Source organism: Camelus bactrianus, chromosome 2 (genome assembly GCF_048773025.1).
Source record: "Camelus bactrianus isolate YW-2024 breed Bactrian camel chromosome 2, ASM4877302v1, whole genome shotgun sequence".
Classification (NCBI taxonomy): Eukaryota; Metazoa; Chordata; class Mammalia; order Artiodactyla; family Camelidae; genus Camelus; species Camelus bactrianus.
In genome coordinates this window covers 16,970,069-16,990,810 of record NC_133540.1, presented here as the reverse complement: position 1 = coordinate 16,990,810, position 20,742 = coordinate 16,970,069, and the positions used below count along the sequence as shown (strand labels likewise).

General features: G+C 43.8%; 1 protein-coding gene across 1 annotated transcript in view; it reads left to right on the top strand.

Annotated features, from left to right (window-relative positions):
• LOC141579581 (trafficking protein particle complex subunit 9-like) overlaps positions 1 to 20,742 on the top strand; it is a 90,288-nt gene that overhangs the window by 34,292 nt on the left and 35,254 nt on the right. The window contains exons 14-15 of the mRNA XM_074376349.1: positions 8,096 to 8,180; positions 18,717 to 18,902. The gene's annotated coding sequence lies outside the window, so the exon portion shown is untranslated. The remainder of the gene's footprint in view (positions 1 to 8,095; positions 8,181 to 18,716; positions 18,903 to 20,742) is intronic.

Sequence of the window (20,742 nt, the reverse complement as noted above, 5' to 3'; positions counted from 1 at the left end):
CCTTGCTGAGTGTAGGCAAAAAAGGTTTAAGCCTGAGAAAGTGCTCCATCTGCAGAAATGTCTTTCAGTTTTGCATGGTGTAAAAATCTTGAGAGCTTTTTAATCGTTGAGGACAGCCTGTGGGGGGAAACAGCCCTTGAAGCCTGGGTGAGACTGGGAAGAGCCGCGCTTCCATCCCTGACAGGGGTGGGGATTTCACCTCCGTTCAGGCAGTGAAGGGCCCAGACCCGTGAGCGGAGTTGACAATCGTGAATATTTACGTGTATCCGCTGCTTCATCTTGGATATTAATTTCAAGCTGAGTCAGTTTGTGGCGGCAGCCTCATCCTACATCAGGAATTTATAGTATCTGCTCTTTGAGGTGAAGACCAGGCAGACTTGATTATTTAACAGTCTCCCTTGAATTGATATCTCAGTGTGAGCTGGTGTTGAGATGAGTTAAGGCCGTGGGAACCAAGGCCACGATCGGAGCATTGAGATGAGTTATAGCCGTGGGACCCAAGGCCACGATCAGAGCATGTTTGTAGTATGCAGTAAATAATTGCTCCACGCATGCGTCAATTATATAAGATTTAGAACAAAGAAAATAGAAGTACACATGCGCTAGAGATATTCTGTAAGCCTGATGAACAAAGAAACTCAGACCGCGCATGTGCTGACAGAAAACAGATAAAAGCAGGACAGGTGCATCATAGGGTGCACCTCCCTGTGGCAATAAAGTGTTGTTAGCCCCATGGTGTCCGGCTGAAGTCTGTCCAGCAGTATGGCAACTCCTTGTGCATTTTTTCGTTTGGGCCGCTCACCTCCTAGAACCCCACATCAGCCTCCCTCGGCTGACACTTGGCGTAGTTGGCAGGATGAGGTGAGTGCCCCTTCTGAACCCCCTGCCCCTGACGGGGATGCTCTGGTGGATGCAAAGTGGCCCCCTACCTCTATATGATACCCGGTGGCAGCCTATTTGCTGACGTGGGCTCAACCTGAGGATTGGGACACAGTGGCGCCCCAGCCAGATGATGTTCGGAGGGCGTTGGAGCTGTTAGAAAATAATGTCCCATTAGCCCACAGAGAGGCAGCCGGGAGGGTGGCCTGGATGTTCTTATCTGTTTTACGGCATGCTAGCCAAGACATGAGAGATTTACAGATGCAAGAGGAGCTTAAGCAGAGACCCAGCACAGCAGAAAGATGTCTGCATGGTCCTAGCTCCGCCGCCTCTGAGAGCAGCTATGCCTATGTAATTCCGGTCCCACTGCCCCTGGGAGCATCCAGATGATGAGCTCCTTACAGCTCGAATAAAAGATTTGATTTTGGCTAATGGCCCAACGGGAACATTTGGGACTATGGCGGCGCTACTAACACCGTATGTAGACTGCCCCATTCATGAAGTAACTGAGGCTCTGGCTCGTCTGGGGGACATAGAGGTGCGCCGAAAGGGGGTACATGCTGCCAAGACCCAAGATGAGTCCAAGATCCCCTCCTCCTGTGCAGTGACACAGAAAGGGAAGTCCACACCAAGGAGGAAAAAGGGGAATGCTCCAATTTTAGGAGGGCCCCAAAAGCTAGATCGCTGGCAGATATGGTGTGATTTACTGGCAGCTGGCCTGGACCATGTAAAATTAGATGGCCAGCCATTGGAGGTGCTGATGGCCTTATGGAAGAAATTACGGCCTGAGCAACAATATACTCCATTGCCAACCTCCCATCAGGCCCAAGAGGTGGCCTTTGCTGATTTCCTCCCAGACTAGGAGGAAGGCCAAGGTGTTCAGGACGTGGGGCACCCCGATGACCGGAGGCCACATGTTGAGCTGACTATTCACTGGTCCCCCATGGATAAACAGCGAGTGCTGGCACTAGTAGACACAGGAGCTGAAATTACATTGGTGCATGGAAATCCGGAGCGTTTTCAGGGACCATGGGTTGATATAAAAGGATATGGAAACAAGCAAATGTGTGTTAAACGAGTGACTCTGATTTTGGGCATTGGCCGTCTGTCCCCTGCTGCATATGAAGTGCATATATCCCCAGTAGCTGAATACATTTTGGGGATAGACATTTTGCAAGGATTGCAAATACAGAAGACTCAAGGGGAATTTCGCCTGAGAGTCCATATGGTGAAAACTGTTATACGGGGGCATCCTCATCATGCACCTTTGATTTTGCCACGGGCCACACGAGTGGTGAATGTCCGGCAATATCGATTGCCCAGAGGCCATGAGGAAATAGGACAGACTATTCTGAAGCTTGAGGAAGCCGGTATAATTCGGGCTACGCATAGCCCATATAACTCTCCAGCATGGCCGGTGCGGAAGCCAGACGGCTCCTGGAGGATGACAATGGACTATCGGGAACTGAATAAAGTCACTCCCCCCATGCATGCAGCTGTGCCGAATATAACAGATTTGATGGACCGACTGTCCCATGAACTGGGTACTTGTCACTATGTGGTTGACCTGGCTAATGCATTCTTCTCGATAGACATAGCCCCTGAGAGCCAAGAACAGTTTGCCTTCACCTGGGAAGGCAGACAATGGACATTTGTTGTGTTTCCGCAGGGATATCTGCACAGCCCTACACTGTGTCATGGCCTGGTGGCCCAGGACCTGGCTACCTGGAGAAAACCGGATACCGTTCGCTTGTTCCATTATATTGATGACATAATGCTAACCTCTGATTCTCTTTCAGATTTGGAAACCAGTGCCACAGTGCTGCGAGAAGCCCTGGTGGGCTGGGGGTGGGCCATGAACGAGGACAAAGTGCAAGGACCTGGATATTCTGTCAAATTCTTGGGTGTTGTCTGGTCGGGTAAGACAAAAATGCTGCCTGAAGCAGTAATAGACAAAATCCAGGCATATTCCCGTCCTGAAACAGTTAAACAGTTACAGACTTATTTGGGTCTTCTGGGATACTGGCGGGTTTTTATTCCTCATTTGGCCCAAATAGCCAAACCCCTGTATAAACTGATTAAAAAGGGAGAAATCTGGAACTGGTCTGATGAGACCGAATGTGCATTTGTTGAAACTAAGAGGGCAGTGGCCCAAGCGCAAGCACTGCACACTATAGATCCAGACATCCCTTTCTGGTTGACAGTCCATGTGGACAGTGATGGATATGGCTGGGGCTTATGGCAGAAACATGGGCAGTAGAAAGTGCCCATAGGATTCTGGTCTCAGTTGTGGAAAGGGGCTAAATGTCATTATTCTCTGATTGAGAAACAGTTGCTAGCGACTTATGCATCCTTGATTGCCACTGAACCCCTGACGGGGAGGCAAGAGGTCCAAGTGCAGACCACATACCCTATTGCAGGATGGGTACAGACATGGGCAAAGCAATCCCGATCAGGAACTGCCCAAACCCCAACTCTGACGAAGTGGGGTGCTTATTTGGAACAGAGAGCCCAGTACACCGCTAGCCCCTTGGCTGCAGAGTTGCAGCAGGTGTTAGGGCCTGTGAGATTTGTTGCGCCTGATGTACAGACCCTCCCACAACAAGGGGTGGACCCTGTCCCCAGTCCCTTTCGTGAAGGGAAAGGGCCACCCCCGGGAACTGCTTGGTATACGGATGGATCTTGTAAGGGCAGTCCGCCCACTTGGATTGCAGTAGAACTGCACCCTGCCACTGAAGCCTTCTGGTATGAGACCGGAGAAGGCCAATCCAGCCAATGGGCTGAGTTACGGGCAGTATGGCTGGTGTTGATGAATGAACCTAGCCCCTTGCAGATTTGTACAGATAGTTGGGCCGTATATCGAGGCCTTACATTGTGGATACCCCAATGGGCCCTGCAAGACTGGATGATTGGGCACCGGCCCCTGTGGGGACAACAGATGTGGAAATAGTTATGGGACAAAGGCCAAGAAGGCCACCATACTGTTTACCATGCACCAGGGCACCGCCCAGCCCTGGCACCGGGCAATGATGCTGCTGACGCGCTAGCCCAACTCCGTCCTGTACAAGCTATGGTCCCAGGACCCGATATAGGTCCGTGGCTCCATAAGAAACTTGGTCATGTTGGCTCATACACAATGAGGCAGGTAGCCGACCAGTGGGGCCTGCACCTGAGCCACAGTGAAGCCAAAGATGCCGTGTGGCAATGTCCATGGTGTGCTAAGCACCACCCACACCGGCAGCGATGGCCCCAACAGATGGGGAAGATTGAACGGGGAATTCAGCCATTGCAGGTATGGCAAACAGATTACGTAGGCCCCTTTGCTCTGAGTACGGGCTTGCGGTACCTGCTGACAGCGGTAGACACTGTTACTGGCCTAAGTTTTGCTCACCATGTGCCCCGAGCTACACAAGACTCTATTATTAGAGCACTGGAAGTTTTACGGGCCTTCTATGGGACTCCCTTAGAAATACAAAGTGATAGAGGGACCCCTTTCACTGCCCAACAGACCCAGGAATGGGCCAAGGAAAATGATATTAACTGGATATTGCATGTGCCTTACCATCCTCAAGCAGCAGGAATGATTGAACGGTACAATGGCCTATTAAAGGACAAACTGAGGGCTCTCAAACCACAAGGGCGAGGCTGGAACAATGTCTTGCCGCAGGCGGTACATCTTTTGAATGAACAACCTCGCCATACAGGTATGAGCCCACTGGAAAAGTTATTGCAAGGGACTATTCGGAGGCTCAGAATTGGGCCTATGCAGGATGCCTCCGATGTCTCATTAGTGGGGCATGCGTTAATATTACGTGCCCCCAGGGTGTTGAACTCAGGAAAACAGGACACCTGGACATGGAAGAATCAGGTCCAGACTGAAGGCCCCTGGCTAGCCCTTTTGGAACCATGGGGCAGTGGGCTAGAGAAAGCCCTGCAGGTAACCCCACGAGTGGGGGAATGGCCTTTTGACGTGCAGGTTACTCTAGGGAAAACAGGAGTGTCCCTACTTAAAGGAGCAGAAGCCCTACAGCTTTGGGCAATTCCACTGATAGCTCCTGAAGCTCTCCCAGAGTGTAACCAACCTAGTGTGGGCGGGTTGATGTGGTACCACCGCCCAGGGCGAACAGCCCTTCCTGCCACTGTACTCTCACAGGATGAGAAAATGGCTTGCATCCTCCCAGAAGGGAGAGATTTGCCAATCATAGTGTCCACCTCTGCTCTGTCCTTCCATCCAGGGTAACAGCAAATACCATGTTCTCCTGGGCACACACTTTCGCGTGAGTCCACAACGTCTCTCACTGTTGGGTCTGTACTGAAATTCCTGTAGACGCAGGAGATGGACTGCCATGGCACCTCCACCCCACGTCCAGAGCTAATTGGAGCACCTTGATTCGATGGAATGCCAACAGGGCAGCGAGATCGCCCTGGGACTTGCGGCGGAACACTATTGAAGAAATACTCTGACATGAGCGGGGCAATACCCCCCCCTAATTGGAAGGACTGTATGGAATGGGTGGGGATGGATGAATAATGTTCATGTGAAAGTGAGGAACTTAAGCCCCCTCTGTATTGAGCAGCGGTTTGAACACGAGTCTCCAAACTGCACAATGGGGTGGCTCCCAAAAGAGCTGTGTGCCAAAATTACTTATAATGTAAATGCCTCCACCTGGTGGGATGGACGACCTCTAATTGGCACAAAACCCACTGATTTCCTGCCACCAGGGTATCTGTGGGTATATGGCATCCACGGATGGTCTTATCTCCCAGGTAAATGGACAGGGCACTGTACTTGGGGGTAAAGCTTACTTGCCCGGACATATCCGGCCCACTTTGACAGAGCACCCCACAAATTGGGACCCACTGCACACCCGGTGGCACCGGGGGAAGCGTGCAGCTTGGTGGTTTTATCCCATGGCCCTGTTCCTGCCTGGTGCTGGGACCATCAGTGTTGAATTGCAGGTAGAAGCTTTAGCTCAGCACATATCAGCTGTACTGAATGTTACTAGAAGAGCTATAGAGGAATTGTTAGACGAGACTACCCAGATGCGAAAGGTAGTCTTACAAAATAGAATGGCATTAGATATTCTCACTGCAAGCCAGGGTGGCACATGTGCTATGTTACATATTGAATGTTGTATCTATATACCAGATCACCAGAAGGAAGTAGCTAAGGCACTGCATGAAATAGATCAGGAATTGGATCGCATAGATCATATAACTCAAGACCCCCTCAAGAATTGGTGGTCATCCTTGACGTCCTCCTGGAAATGGAGCCTAACTGTCCTGGCTATTGTTGCTGTCTGTGTATTGGTAGGATGCTGTACTCTATATTGTTGTTGTGGCCTTTGGGCACAATGCTCCGCCCTATGGGTTAGGGTTCCCACGACCTAGGGGGTGGAATGTGAGCTGGTGTTGAGATGAGTTAAGGCCGTGGGAACCAAGGCCACGATCGGAGCATTGAGATGAGTTATAGCCGTGGGACCCAAGGCCACGATCAGAGCATGTTTGTAGTATGCAGTAAATAATTGCTCCACGCATGCGTCAATTATATAAGATTTAGAACAAAGAAAATAGAAGTACGCATGTGCTAGAGATATTCTGTAAGCCTGATGAACAAAGAAACTCAGACCGCGCATGTGCTGACAGAAAACAGATAAAAGCAGGACAGGTGCATCATAGGGTGCACCTCCCTGTGGCAATAAAGTGTTGTTAACCCCATGGATTCTCCGGCTGAAGTCTGTCCAGCAGTATGGCAACTCCTCGTGCATTTTTTCGTTTGGGCCGCTCACCTCCTAGAACCCCACATCAGCCTCCCTCGGCTGACACTCAGATTCCTTTGTCAAAAGCAAAACAGCAGAAATACAGACGTCCTTTAATGCCGATGTGACCTGGAACGGGTTTAGTCTCAGTGCCTCACTGGCCTTATCTGCGGGTGGGGAAGATGATAACAGTGCTTCCCTCAGAGGGGCTGGGGAAGGGGGGAGTGAGAAGCACAAATGTAGGACTTACACGTGATGCTCATGAATGACCGAATTTAATGCTCTCAGCCTGGTGAGGCCTCAGGGGCAGAGATGTCAGAACAGAGCAGTCCTAGCCAGAGCTCGATCCGTGTTGGCAGCTGTTATGATCACTATCACCATTGAGGGTTATCAGGTAGTTTTAAGACTTGGTAATATGAATTCTTGAATAATGTTAAAAGACTAGACATCTCAGATCCAGTTTACATAGTTCTCAAGATTTCCTCTGAGAAATGGATGTTTTTTCCCCATCTTAAATCTGAGTTGAGTCCTCTAAAAAAATTCCGTATTCCTCCATCATTTTGCTTTAATTCTCCATTTCTTAAAAAAATTTTTTTAAATGAAATTACTGGGGACTGAACTGAGGGCCTCATGCATGCTAAGCACATACTCTCCCAAATGAGGTATAATCTCCCCCTGTTTTTTTTTTAAACTTTACTTTCTTAATATTCAGAGGTTAGAGGCCTCTAATTCTTTTTCTGGAGACTCGTCCGTGAACCTGTAAATCTATAATTAATCGACAAATCTTGGTTTATTAAAAAAATCAATAGAATATTCTGCAATCCATCCAAAAGGAAATGCTCATTGACTTAAAATGTTTCTCCTTTATGGTGATTTCTACTTTTTGGTTTAGCTTAATTTATTAACAGCCATCCTCATCATCATAATGACCAAACTCGCTGTGAGTGGACACCTACCTAAGGCTAAAATGTTTTCCTCATGTTTTACTTCATAGCAGGTGTTTGATGGTAGGTATCAGTGTCTCCTTTTTTGCAGCTGAGGGATTGAGAGATGGGCCAGCTTGTCCCAAATCTCACGCAGCTGGCGGTGTCTAGCTCGGTGCTGGAATCCAGGCTGCACAGGATGCAATCTCAATTGCTCCTCTAATCAGCCTCCCATTGAGTGGTTTCCCGAAATCCTGTGAGTCCATAAATGACTGATTTTAGTGATCTCAGCCTGATGAGGTCTTCAAAGGAGAGACACCAGTGAGAATGTGAGACAGAGTGGCATAAATTAAAATTGTACATATTAACAAATGTTTTATTCTCAGGTAATGACTTAAAAAGGTAATATCTTTTTTTTTTTATTTTAGTGCTTTGTAAGCACTAAAACCAAATCATTTAAAATAATTATTGTTCAAAAGAGAAGTGGGCTTTGAAAATCCAACCGTTGCTAATGATGTTATTGTTTTTCTCTAGGGGCGCTTATTGACTGAAAAATTTACAAAGACTGAATTGTTTTTATGTAGTCTTAGTATGGAAGAAAAGATTGTCAGTGAGTATTGTAAGTAAAATCCTTACTCTTTTCTTTCTTGATGATGAATATGTTAGTTGTTTTCATGGCTTAAGTACATTTCGTCATTTGTGAAATTTGAGTAATATCGTTTACCTTGTCTGACTGTGAGAGTTAGACGCCTTGTATACAAAGCACCGTTGAGGTGCTTAATAAAAATGTGCTGTCACAATGACTGATACATTAGAAGTATCAATTCTGAATACTAAAAAGTGTAGCTTATTTCTGATGCATATTCAATATGTATATATATGTTATATATGAATATGGCTTAAAATAACAAGGATTCAGTTTTTTTTTTAGTGCAGTATGAAGTTTTAATGAAATCTGTATCATTCTCGTGAAACAGGGAATACTTAAATTGCCTTAAGCAGACGACCTTGAAGATTATTTACACAGAATGTGTATTGTTACAGCTCAGAATTCATGTTGCCGTGTAAATATCCACTCAGACTTATAAATTCATGAGATTCTGACCAGAACCATTAAGTTTAGAAAAATCCACATTGATCATTTTCAGGGAATAAGCTTCTCTCATTTGTGATTAAAGAAAATTTTGATATTTTTTCTGCACTCTTAACAGGTTTTAAAATATCAAAATTTTGATTTGAAATGTCACTTTTTTAATAGAGAGAATAAAGCTCAGGCTGTTTTAATATGTAAATAAATGTTTTTGTATTTCAACAAACTTGTATGACTTCCTGGCTCTTTGAGAAGTATTTTGCAAGATACTTTGATTACCTGCTGTTGGAAAAATACAGACGTGACTTTTATGAATATAGGCGTAGTACAGATCTGTTGGTTTTTGCTACAGTGCAAGACATGAGGCCTAGGAGAGCTTTGCTGCTGATTGCCAGAAGGACAGATCCAAGGTATCAGTCTCCCCTCCTGTAAAATGAAGTGGCTGGACTGGATTCTTTCCTCCTCTAAGATGAGTTTCCATGAGCCTGTGTCTTTTGTTTATATTCAGGAGTATTAGCAATATCAGATTAAATACTGAATACCCCTCCCTTCCCCCGAAGCAAATTGCAGTATGTGGTACATAAGCTTTTAGTTACCTGATTCTCCTTTCTGATCATACAGGCAATTTTTGTGTTGCATCTTTCCTGGGAACCTGGAAGGTCTTTTAAGCCGTAGGTGGTGCTGTTGCACCTTCTTACAGTCTTAATTTTCCTGTTTTTAAAAGAAGGCTTAAACAACGTGATTTTATTTTGATTTCTTTGCTTAATGCTTCAGAATAGCACAATGTCCATTATGTCTGTCTACCTGGAAAAATTATTCTGCTTATATCTTAGTTTTATTCTGTCATCTCGCTGTGAACATTTCAGACTTGCTGTGCAAACAATGGGAAAATCGGACTTTTCTTCCAGTGTTAGAAATCAGTGGGCCGGGATTTTATAAAAGAGCTAGAAGCAGCCTCTGGAGCAACTTAAAGCTAAAAAGTGTGTTGAGTTCCCTGAGTATTGACACCGCCGATGTATGTTAATTGGTGGGAGATGATTTGGTACATATACAAAGGGGTGTAGTTTTTTGACTTGGGTTTGCGTGTACGTGCTGCCACTGAACCACGTGAGCCTGAGTCAGTTCGTTCTGAGTTTTTCCCTCGTCTGTGAGATGGGGACTCTCGTATCTGCTTTGTAGAATTGTGAGAATTAGAAGTTATGTAAAGTGTTTACCACAGTGGTTATGTCAAGAGGGCTTATAAACTTTAGCTGTTGTTTTGTGTGAAGCCATCATTTGATGGTCTTTGGCAATTACTAAGAAACAGGAAAATAAGAAAAGCTGGTTTTATGATGAAAGATATTTGAGGAGGTTCCATAGTTCCTATACCCATAATTTAGCATCAGCAGAGTCAGGACCGTTACACAGTCGCCCTGAACCAACGTTAAGCTACAGAGTTTTTGTTACTTCATATATGTTGGGGCCTAAGGGGATCCAATACTTATACACATGTTGTCTCCAGCAGCCAACTGAGAGATAATACGAAAGACTAGGCAGGCGATAAATGTTTTCTTTTTTACTGATGAAGCCACGCTCTCCATGAACTTCAGGGTTGTGGGTAAATGAGTGTTGTGATACAGTGTCCCAGAAATAGAGACTTACCCTGTCCCAGGTATCTCTGTGCCACAGCGAGCCTTCCCTTGAGAAGATCTGCCCCATCATGCAAAGGGCTGTCCTGCTATGGAGCTGAGCACCCCAGGTGCTTCCCAAGGGTGGCCAACCCTGGAGGGAAAGGAAGGGCTTCACATGCCCTGCTTGTCTCCCTGGAATCACACCTCACTCTGTTAGTGTGAGGAGGGCTAACTGTGAGCCAGGGGCCAGGGGTATGAAGGGAGAAGCACTCTCTGTGGCCCAGAGGAGTGGGGAGGAGGCATCCCCTCCCTCAGTTTAAACAGGTGGTGGGATGGAACAGAAGGGTGCACCCCAAGAGTTTATAAAAGGAGAAATGAAGATTTCCTTTGGGACTTCGTCTAGCCAGGAAACACAGGAGATGATTAGAAAGGAGACTTGTAAACCACTGTAATATTAAGTTGATATTTGTTGAGCACCAAAAATGTGCTACATTCTTTTCTGAGCATTTTACAGAAATGTATCCTTCAATCTTCTCAACAAGCGAGTAAGAAAAGTTTGATTTTTATACCAGTTTTACAGTGTGGAAATTGAGGCACACAGAGGGTAAGTTGGCCAAGGTCACAGAAATAGTAAGCGGCAGAGCTGGTATTTAAACCCTGGCTGTCTGGTTTTGAGGCTCCGAAAATGGGCTTTGGGTGTTTAGATGTATCTGCATCCCTGGATCTCTGTACGTCTGTGCATCAGTTAGCCCAGAAAGGACAGAGAAAGGAGAGTCACACAGGTGCTCACAGTCGTGTCTCGGCCACTGTCCATGAAGAGTGCACCGTGATTAGCGTTGTTTTCCAGACAGTAGATCTGTTGGTATAACAGAAATTCAGTCCATTGAATTAATCTAGAAACCCTTTCTGCTGCTCTGCTTCTGTCCACGCTTGCCATGTGACTGCCTGCCCGTGATTGGGCCATTGAGGAGAACATGTACTCATGGTTTAACTCTGATATTGCAGTCTGGTTCATAGTTTCACGTCTTCTGTTACATTAATAAGTTAAATTTCTGGTTTTCTTGCATCAGTGTGTCATGAGTTTGGTTAATGTGAAACCAGTCCATGGGAGCCCAGGGGTAATGACGGTATAATTTCTTAGCACGTTGTGGCACTTCTACCCGTGCAGACCTGGCGGGAGGATGTCCGTATTCCGCACTGATTTCCCCCAACTGCAGTTTCCTCTCCCACCCCCGGATGTGAGGCTGGGAGCTCTCTGAGTAGGCCAGTCAGAGGCCAAGTCCACCAATCAGAAGTACCCAGAAGAGGGTTTAATAGAAGTAAAGGGTTTCCAGGTAGTCCGATGGGCTGTTCGAGTAATTTAGTGAAAAGCTGTCCACTGTCTGTGGTTGAGCTGCTTCTTTGCTGTTGAAAAGTCTGGATTAGATGAAGGGATTTTAAAAAGCAGAAAGGAATGATTTCAGGTGGTACATCCACACCAGGGAGAAGTGATGGATGACCGCCTGTGTGAGGCATAGACAGAGTCTTACAAACTTAATAAAACAGCTTTAAATGCTCTGCCATCTGAGTGCACTTCATAAGGGGTCCATATCATCACTGGTCATGCTGAGAGGGCAAGTAACTGATGATGGCAGAAAGGACACGGAGGCATCAAAAAGGTCTCAGTCACGTTCCCTTTTTAAAGAATGAGGCACAGTGTAATGTATTTGAGCTGGTTTTTCACTGAAAAATTTTTAGTGTTTTCTGGGACTCCCCAGTGCCACAAGGTTCCATGCAGCTGGGTGTCCCCTCAATGCAGCTCTGTCAGCTCTTGCCCTGGGCTGACGTGGTGTCACAGGGAGCAGGACGGTCAGCGTCCCCGGCTCCTCCGAGCTCCATCTCCTCATCCGCAGTGCTGGGTTGCTCACCCGTGTCTACTTAGTAGGGTTGCTGAGAATCACAAGTGATGGTTGTCAGGTGTGAGTTGTGGTTGTCTCTGTGATTGGCATATAGTCAATATTTGATAGAAACACTTGTTTTTTTTATTGCAATTGTGGCTCCTAGGTTGCAGTGGTTTTTAGTCTGCATTTTTTTATAACTTTACTCATTTTTAATTATGCACTTATTTTTATTTATTTTTTTGGAGGTACTGGGGACTGAAGCCAGGACATTGTGCATGCTAAGCAGGTGGTCTACAACTGAGTAACACCCACCCTCCTTGTCTGCACTTAAAAATAAATATTGCAATACACAAAAGAGCTCTTAAACACCATCATGGGACCTAGTCTCTGTATAGGCATTTGAACATGTAGACGATATCAATAAGAATAAATGTTGGGACAAAGCTTTCTGAATCTGTTAATGTGCTTAAAAACGGTCATAGCTAGTGATAAACATGAGACTTGGACCCAGTACTTCTTAGGGTCTGTTTTGCCATCATGGGAAATTACATTCTACAGAGAAGGCTAATTGGGTCTCTTTGATAATTGGATGGTTTAGCAGATGATCAAGGCTTTCAAAAGCTGACAGTTTTGTATTTTAAACTAACTACAAAGTTATCTTCTAGAAGTTGGAAGTCCTAAGCTTGTGAAGTGCCCAGTAATCCAGGGGGTATGTGTCTGTGTCTGTGTGAACGTTTGTGTGTGTGATTTCAGGAATGTAGAAATAAGTTCCTTATGGACTTCTGATACCTTTCTCCTCCAGTTCAAGGTGTAGGCATATATTTACACAAATAAATTGATTTTCTTTTGTCATTTTGCATATTGGTGGGAATAAGAGGTTGTCATACTTGCTTCAGAAGGGTTGGGGAGCATGAGCTTAGAAAATGGGAGGAGAAAGAGGCCGGGAGGCACTTCACACTTTGTGCAGGATTTGAGGAACAGGAGCTTTTCTTTTCTCTTTTCTTCTAAAGCAAACTGGCACTGAATCGTAACATATTATTACTCAGAATTGCTTTTCTAATCAGATACAAGTGCCTCAGAATTTTCAAGGTAACATGAACGATGAAATGTGTTTTAGCATTTATCTTTAAAAGTAGTTTTATTTTTCAAGGAAAAGGCTATAGCTTATTCTTTCTTCCAGTGGTACATGAAGTTCTCATTGATCCAAGTACATGATCTATGTGCTTAGTTTCTTTGGGTTTTTTGTTTTTTTTAAGTGCTTGTTTCATTGTGGTGTGAATGAATGTTTAAAATTTTTGGATTTTGATCTTTAGAACATGCTGATTTATCAGAACTGTTAAAAACCTGATTGTTCTTTGGTCCTTGTTTGGTGGGGCACCCTATTGATTACTGTTGTCTGTTAAAGAGAGAAATTGTTCCTCTAGCCTGCAGATCATTAAGTGAATGGTTTGCAGTGAGCCTTAAAATTTCATTGAATGCATTGAGCATGATTGTCCAGTGAATTTTGAATTGACTCATAGTAATGACTTTGCTTTGTTTCTGTGGCTTTTGCTCCTCTCCACAAGAGTTTGAATTCTCTGTTGCATTTTGTATACGTGTTCTTAACAGGGGAAGATATTTTGAATTTTTTACAGAGGTGGGTTTTCCTATCCCCTCTGAATGCCTTCTGTAATTGATACAACAAAAATCTGTTATTGCAGTGCTTAATTATTTCATACACTAGTTTTTGGCTTAATCAGAAACAATGACAGAGTGATAATAAAAAATAGGAAAACCTTCCCTCCTTTGAAGAATAGAAGTCAGGTGGTAAGGCTCACCCGTGCTTTGTGCCTGACACACTTAACTCTCATGTCATTGTGTATCATGATTCGGAGATGGAGTTGCTTCAGGTTTATAGAGTTTTGTTTTAACATTTGTGTTGAATTCTTTCTCCAGGCTGATATATCCTGTTGTGTTTGTTGAAACTGTAGAAGGGAAACAAATTCTTTCTTTTTGTTTTCCAGAAGCCTGATTTGCTGACGATAAAGAGTTGAGGGTGGGCTGAGGAACAAAGTGACACGCCCTCTACTCCCAGCTGAAACTGATGAACAATGAAATCAATTAAGTGTATCGATATTTGACCAATAGAATTCAGCGAGACCAAACTGGCTAGTTATGCCCAAAGAAAGTATGGAATTCACCTGCAGAATTAGTTGTTTACCAAGAAGCAGCAGCTTAGAGCTATCAGAAAAATCAGTAATATGATGAGATATAAAATGAATATAATATCTTTTATTTCTGAAACTTTTCTACGTTAAGTTGTGTAGAGCTAAAATTAAGTTTCAGGCACCAGGAGTTAAGAGTGTGGGTGGTTCTGTAGGATCGTTATTCAGGGATCTGCCTAGACCCTGCTAGAGTGGCTGAAGCTGGCAGGAAAAGGCCCAGAGCCAGGATTTGTCACCCAAGGGTGTCCTCCATAATGGTTCCATGTGGGAGCCCATGATTGGGTTAACAAATTTTAACAGACCCCAGCCGTCTGTCAACTTTAAGGAGAAAAAAAAAGCTTAGTAACTGCTTTGCAAGCAAGCGTCTGTGCATCCTCACTCCTGTCTCCTTGCCTTAAAAAGCAGAGGCAATGCTTTGCTTGCATAGTTGAGGTTTTAGATAGCACTCTGCTAATTGCAAAGCAATGACCCAGGCCCTCAGGTATAAACGCTGGGCTTGTGTGCAGTTAGATAGTCTATTATCCCCAAAACAAGGACCTAGCTGGTCTGGTGGTCTGCTTTGTAATTCACATATCTAAAGAATATATCTTATTCCCCACACCCCATGACTTCCCTAAAGATACACGAAGACTTTGTACTCATGGTGGATTCTACAATCTCTTTCTCATCCCTTCTTTCCCCAAGTTCCTGCTTACTATCACACAACTGTTAATGACTTTTTCCTTTGATTATACACAATAAATATGGTAGCATTTGATAGGATCGTGGAGTTGGCTCCCTACTCCCTATCGATTTCTGGGCTATTTCCACAGAGTCTTGAGTAATCATTTACTGTAGGTAAGACTTCTGCAAGCCAGAACCCACAGTTCCAGGTGAGAAGGATGCAGGTTTATCTCTCCTACCCAAGGGAGAGAGAGTAGAGAATTGAGATCTGCTACTTCATGGTCCCTTCCTGCCCCAGGGCAACTCCAGTTCACCTGCAGCCTTCTGGCCTCTGCTCACAGGGCCTCTGTCCCAGGACTTACTGCAGCCTTTTCTTCCCTTGTCAACATTTCCTATGCCTTTTAGAAGTTGGTCTCTTCTCTGCAATACAACCCTGGCAGATGTGATGGTGGTCAGTGTGCTGGTGGGCAGTCACTTGGGGACTGCCAGGAAACATGCTGATTCTCCTGAGTCTCTCATTCGGGGTTACAGAACTGTTGAGCACCGGAGGAAGCCCATTCGGGTGAGACCAGCACAGCATTGTGTCACTTTCATTTTATTTTTGAATTTTCAGTGGAGAAATTATTTGTAGCAAACTGTTCCAGATTTTCGGCTGCCTGCGTTCCTCACCACCATTTCCTTGTTGGCTCTGGTGCTTGTTCTAAGAACAAAGTATCTTCTCTGGTCATTTCTAGCAGCTGGGCTTGCTAAATCCTTGATCTTCATTTGAAGCAGAATTCTTCTTCGTGATGTCAAGCTGATTTTCCTATTTCTGAGTATTTCGTGTACACTCAGCAACTGTTTCAAGTGAAATGCTCTTGTCCAATTTCAGTTTACCCACATGATGATCTCCTGCTTTCATGCTGAGGGCAGTTTCTTCTTCCTGTAATAAAAGTTAGCAATTTGCATCTACTATTTGAAAGTACTGGCCCTAGGTGCTTTTTTTCTTAACAGTTTTAATACAATTCACCCATTAAAATGTACAGCGGTTTTTACTCTATGCCCATAATTGTGCATTGCAGTCAATCTTAAAACATTTTCATCCCCCAACAGGAAGCCCCGTATTCACAAGCAGTCATTCCCATCTTCCCCATCCTCCCCCAGCCCCAGGAAGCCACTGTTCTCTCTCTGTGGATTTGCCTCTGTTGGACATTTCATGTAAAATGAGTCATTTCATGTAAATGAAACCGTCTATTGTGACTGACTTCTTTCACACTGAGTAACGTTTTAAATGTTTGTCCACGGTTTTGCCTGGGTCAGTACTCTATGCTTTGCTATTCCTGAATAATATTCCACTGTATGGCTGGGCCCCACTGTTTACCCATTCATCAGGTGATAGTCATTTGTGTTGTTTCTGCTTTTTGGCTGTGATGAGTAATGGCGCCGTGAATATTCCTGTAGGAGTTTTTATGTGGACATTTGTTTTCAGTTCTCTTACGTGTGTGCCCAGAGAGCAGAAAGGCTGGGTCATTCATAAACCAAATGTTCAACTCTCTGAGGACCTGCCAGGCTGTTTTCCAAAGTGGTCACACAGCGTTACGTTCTCACCAGCAAGGGCTGCGAGCTCCGCTTCCTCTGTGTCCTCATTAGTGCTTGTTACTCTTTTTTTTTTATTATAACCTATTGTAGTGAGTGTGAAGCGGTTTCTCCTAGTGGTTTTGACTTGATTTCCTTTACAGCTAATGATATTAAACATCGTTTGATTGTGCTTATTGGCCATTTGTATATTTTCTTTGAAAAATACATTTTCAGATCCTTTATTCACTTTTTAATTGAGTTCCCTTTTTATTGTTGAGTTATAGGAGGTTTTTTTTTTTTTTTATTTGAAGATAAAAATTCCTAATCAGATAAATGATTTGAAAAAATTTTCTCCTGTTTGTTGTTTTTTCACTTTCTGGATGGTGTCCTTTGAAGAAATGTTTTACATTTTGATGAATTCCAATTTATCACTGTTTTCTTTGTTCCTTGTGTTTTGGGGTAATATTTATAATCTGAGGTATTTTATTTAAATTTTTATATATAAAATAACTTAATTCTTAGGACTGTTCTAGGAGACGGGTGCTGTTGTTGTCCCCAGTCTATGGATAGGAGACTGGGATGCAGAAAATTTCACTGACATATCAGTGTCACAGCTACCCAGTGCTGTGGGAGTTCAGACCCTCATGTTTGTCCCCAGCATCTGTGCTCTTCACCACCATGCTCCACTCCTTCCTGGAATCGTTATGGAAAAAGTCTTTCCTTTTTTGATTTCTTGTTAGTTTGTTTTCTCATTGGGGACCTCAACTCCTCATTTTCCTTGCAGAGATCAGTGTAGGTTTATTTTAGGTCTCATGTAGGCAGAAGCATTTCTATCAGTTTACTTCTTTATTACTCACTCTCCAGTGATGATTGTTGCTATTTGACCTAATCAAGTCTTGCTTAAGTCTTTCCTGCTCATGACACTGAAAACAGTCATGACTTACAGAATGCTCAAAGAAGAAAGTACTTGAGTGATTTTATTTTTCTAACCAATCAAACCAATCAAATAAAAACCCCGGTGTTGGAACACATTATAAGCCCTCCAGAATAGGGTCACTGTCATCCTTGTGTTTCATTTGTTTTGTCACAGTGTCTGGATAGTGCCTTTTTGTCCAGCAGTTTTGTTAGGATACGGTGCTCGTGAATAATTGTAAGGACATAATTTTGACAACAGACTGTGTTGTTCATTTCACGAGGGAAAAGATCATATAGAAATACTGCTCAGAGGTATTTTAAAATTAAGCTTGGAATTTTGAGAAGAGTTCAAGGAAGCATACAAAGATCTTTTCCACTAATTTTAGATCTATCTTAGACACATTATGTTTACATAGCAGAGTAACTTATCAACTAGATTTGACAAAAGGTGTGTAATATTGATTATTTGTTGTAGTTGAAATATTCTACCTGGGATAAAGTAATCAGTGCCCATAAATGAACAAATATGTTTGTATTTCTATGCAACATGGGAGCAGACTTCATATGTTTCTATATAATATATATGACTGTGTGTTTTAATCTGTCTGTCAGTGTTTTTATAGTTTTTCAGCAATGTTGTAACCTTAGAATTCTAAGAAAATCACCCCTGATTCTAGTGCAGTTTGTACTGTGTATCCTGTCTTATGCATGGGATTCCACTCTCCCCTCAGGGAGGAGTTTCCTCTCCTATTGAGTTAGTAGCAGAGTTAAAGGCACTGTGATTTCTAGGCCTTTGCTCTCCATGTGTTTGCAGTTGGCTGTCAATCACGATTTTCCCTTTCTTGAGTTTTCATTGTTCAATTAGAATTTTTGAAAATAACTATTAATATGTTGCATCGGTCTCCCTAGAAACTTGATGTGTTTGTACTTTTCAGTTTTCAATTTATGAAAAATGTAAATGCACTGTTGTTTTAAGTAGTCCTTTTTCACTAGATATTTGTTTACCTCTTTATAGTTAAAATATTATTTTCCCAATGAATGAATTGGTGTGCATGTTTTAAAAGATACCTTACTTTTTATTTTTCTTATTGTAACAGTTATTTTCATTGTAGAGAATTTAGAAAATAAGGATAAACACAATAATAACTTAAAAATGGCCTCTAACCACACCTGGAGATACAGTTGTAAGGTTTGAAATTGAGTATTACAAGTCCTCTCACGTTGTTCTTTTTCAAGCACAATTTGGTTACTGAGACCCTCGAATTCCCATATGAATTGTAGCAGCAGCTAGTCAGTTTCTGCAGTGGAGCCAGCTGGGATTGTGATCGAAACCACGTTGTATGTATGGATCGCTCTGGGGAGCACTGCCATTCCAAGAGCGCTGTCTTCTGATCCAGGAATGTGCGTGGTGTGTCTGTCCAGGTATTTAGGTCTTCTTTAATTTTTTTCAACAATGCTTTGAGTTTACAGAGCATTATTTTACTTTTTTTTCTTTGCCTTTATACTGAGGACAAGTGTGCCAGGTACCGGGATCAGAAGTTTATTTGAGCCCCGCCACTTGCTGCCACCATGGATGCTGCACTCTTGCTTTGCCCTCTGTACAATCTTGCACAAAATAAGACCACAGTAACTCTCTCTTGAATGAATGATAATATGATTGTTGAATGATGCTTGAGGGTCTTTGTGATGATGTCTTTTTCCCAGTCTTTCCCCTATTCATAACGATGCCCTTTCCCTTCCTTTCCTCCAGCCTGTCTTTCAGCCTGCCTGTGGCATTGATTTTCCCTATCTGTAGACTCTTCTTTTCACTGGTTCACGATAATCTTACATGTGCGCTGTGGAAACTTGCTAAATGACAAGAAAGAACAAATCCATTGAATGCTAGTATTTTTAGAGTGTGTTATTCTTTTATCAATTGAAGTTAAATCAGGCTGACCCCCTGAGCCCTCCCATGAGCTTTTCCCGCCTTCCTACAGGTGATACAGCTCTGGTTGCTGCATGTCCCTGCCCCCAGCCTTGGTTTTGCAGTTGAATAAGTCACCATCAGTGGAGCACTCTCTTTAAAATTGAAGACAACATTTGCTCCTTCTCCCTGGTTGGGGACTTGGATGAGATGAGGTACCATATAAAGAATGGAGCCCCACCTCATTCTGACCCCTGTTCTTTCCATTCCTTTCTCCAGGGGAAAAGAGTACAATTCAAAAATATAAAGATTGTGAGCTAATGAGATAGACAAGACAACCGATCATTTATTAAATATCCTTTCATGCCAGAAACAAATGTATTATACACACAAAAAGCACACAGAGCACGTTAGTACCATGGTTACAAACGTGGGTCCGAGTTCGAGTCCTGCTCTGGAGTGACCAGTCCTGTGAGATGGAGAAATGTTAGGTCAGCTTAGCCTCTCCTGGACTTGTTTCCTGTCCTGTAGAGACGGGCTCGCTAGGCGTCCCCCCCCCCGTAGAGGTGCTGTGGGGTGTAAATGGCGCACCTGGGCAGCCCGAGCACAGCTGCTCGTTCCTCGTAAGCGCAGGATAGCATAACTTTTGCGGTGATGGCTTTATGACCGTCCCGTGTAGACTCTTAGTGCTCCGAAGGGATGCCTTGTGGTTTGGAGATGGGATTCTCACTTCTGTAAATACCCAAGGATTGTGTTATTGGGCCCTGATGATTTGAATCTATCCTTTATAAAGTACATACTGTAGATATATTTTTCAAGCATGCATGCTTTTTTTCTTTTATTATTTATAGTTCTACCCTCTCATCTCTTGGTGTGACTTTTCATGGAATCCAGGAAACAGCCCTAAGCCACCTGCCTCTTCACTCTTCTCCGTGGTGGTTTTCTTCCCTGACTAGAAGAGGGTTCTGCATAGGAAATTTTCTTTCCCCTTTTCTTTCCCCTTTTCTTGGAGTCTCTCTGTTTGTCTGCCCATCTCTCACCTGTCCATCTATCCATTTATCTACCCACTCATTCTTCTGACTTGTTCCAAGAAGCATATTAGGCAGCTTACAGAAGAACAGATACCAAATAAACAGGTGAGAAAATGGGGCCAAGTACAGACATTATGGCTAGTTGGTGAGCTTGTGTGAGGGTTGCAGGCGTGAGACATTTAAGACTTATAAGATTGCTGTGACTTATAAGATCGACAGCAAGAGTGTGCCTGAGGCTCCCAGCAGACACAGGGAAACAGGGTTTGTGGGAGATTCTCACTGGATGTGAAATGAATAAGTGGATGAGGAGAAGCCCAGCCTTTCCAGC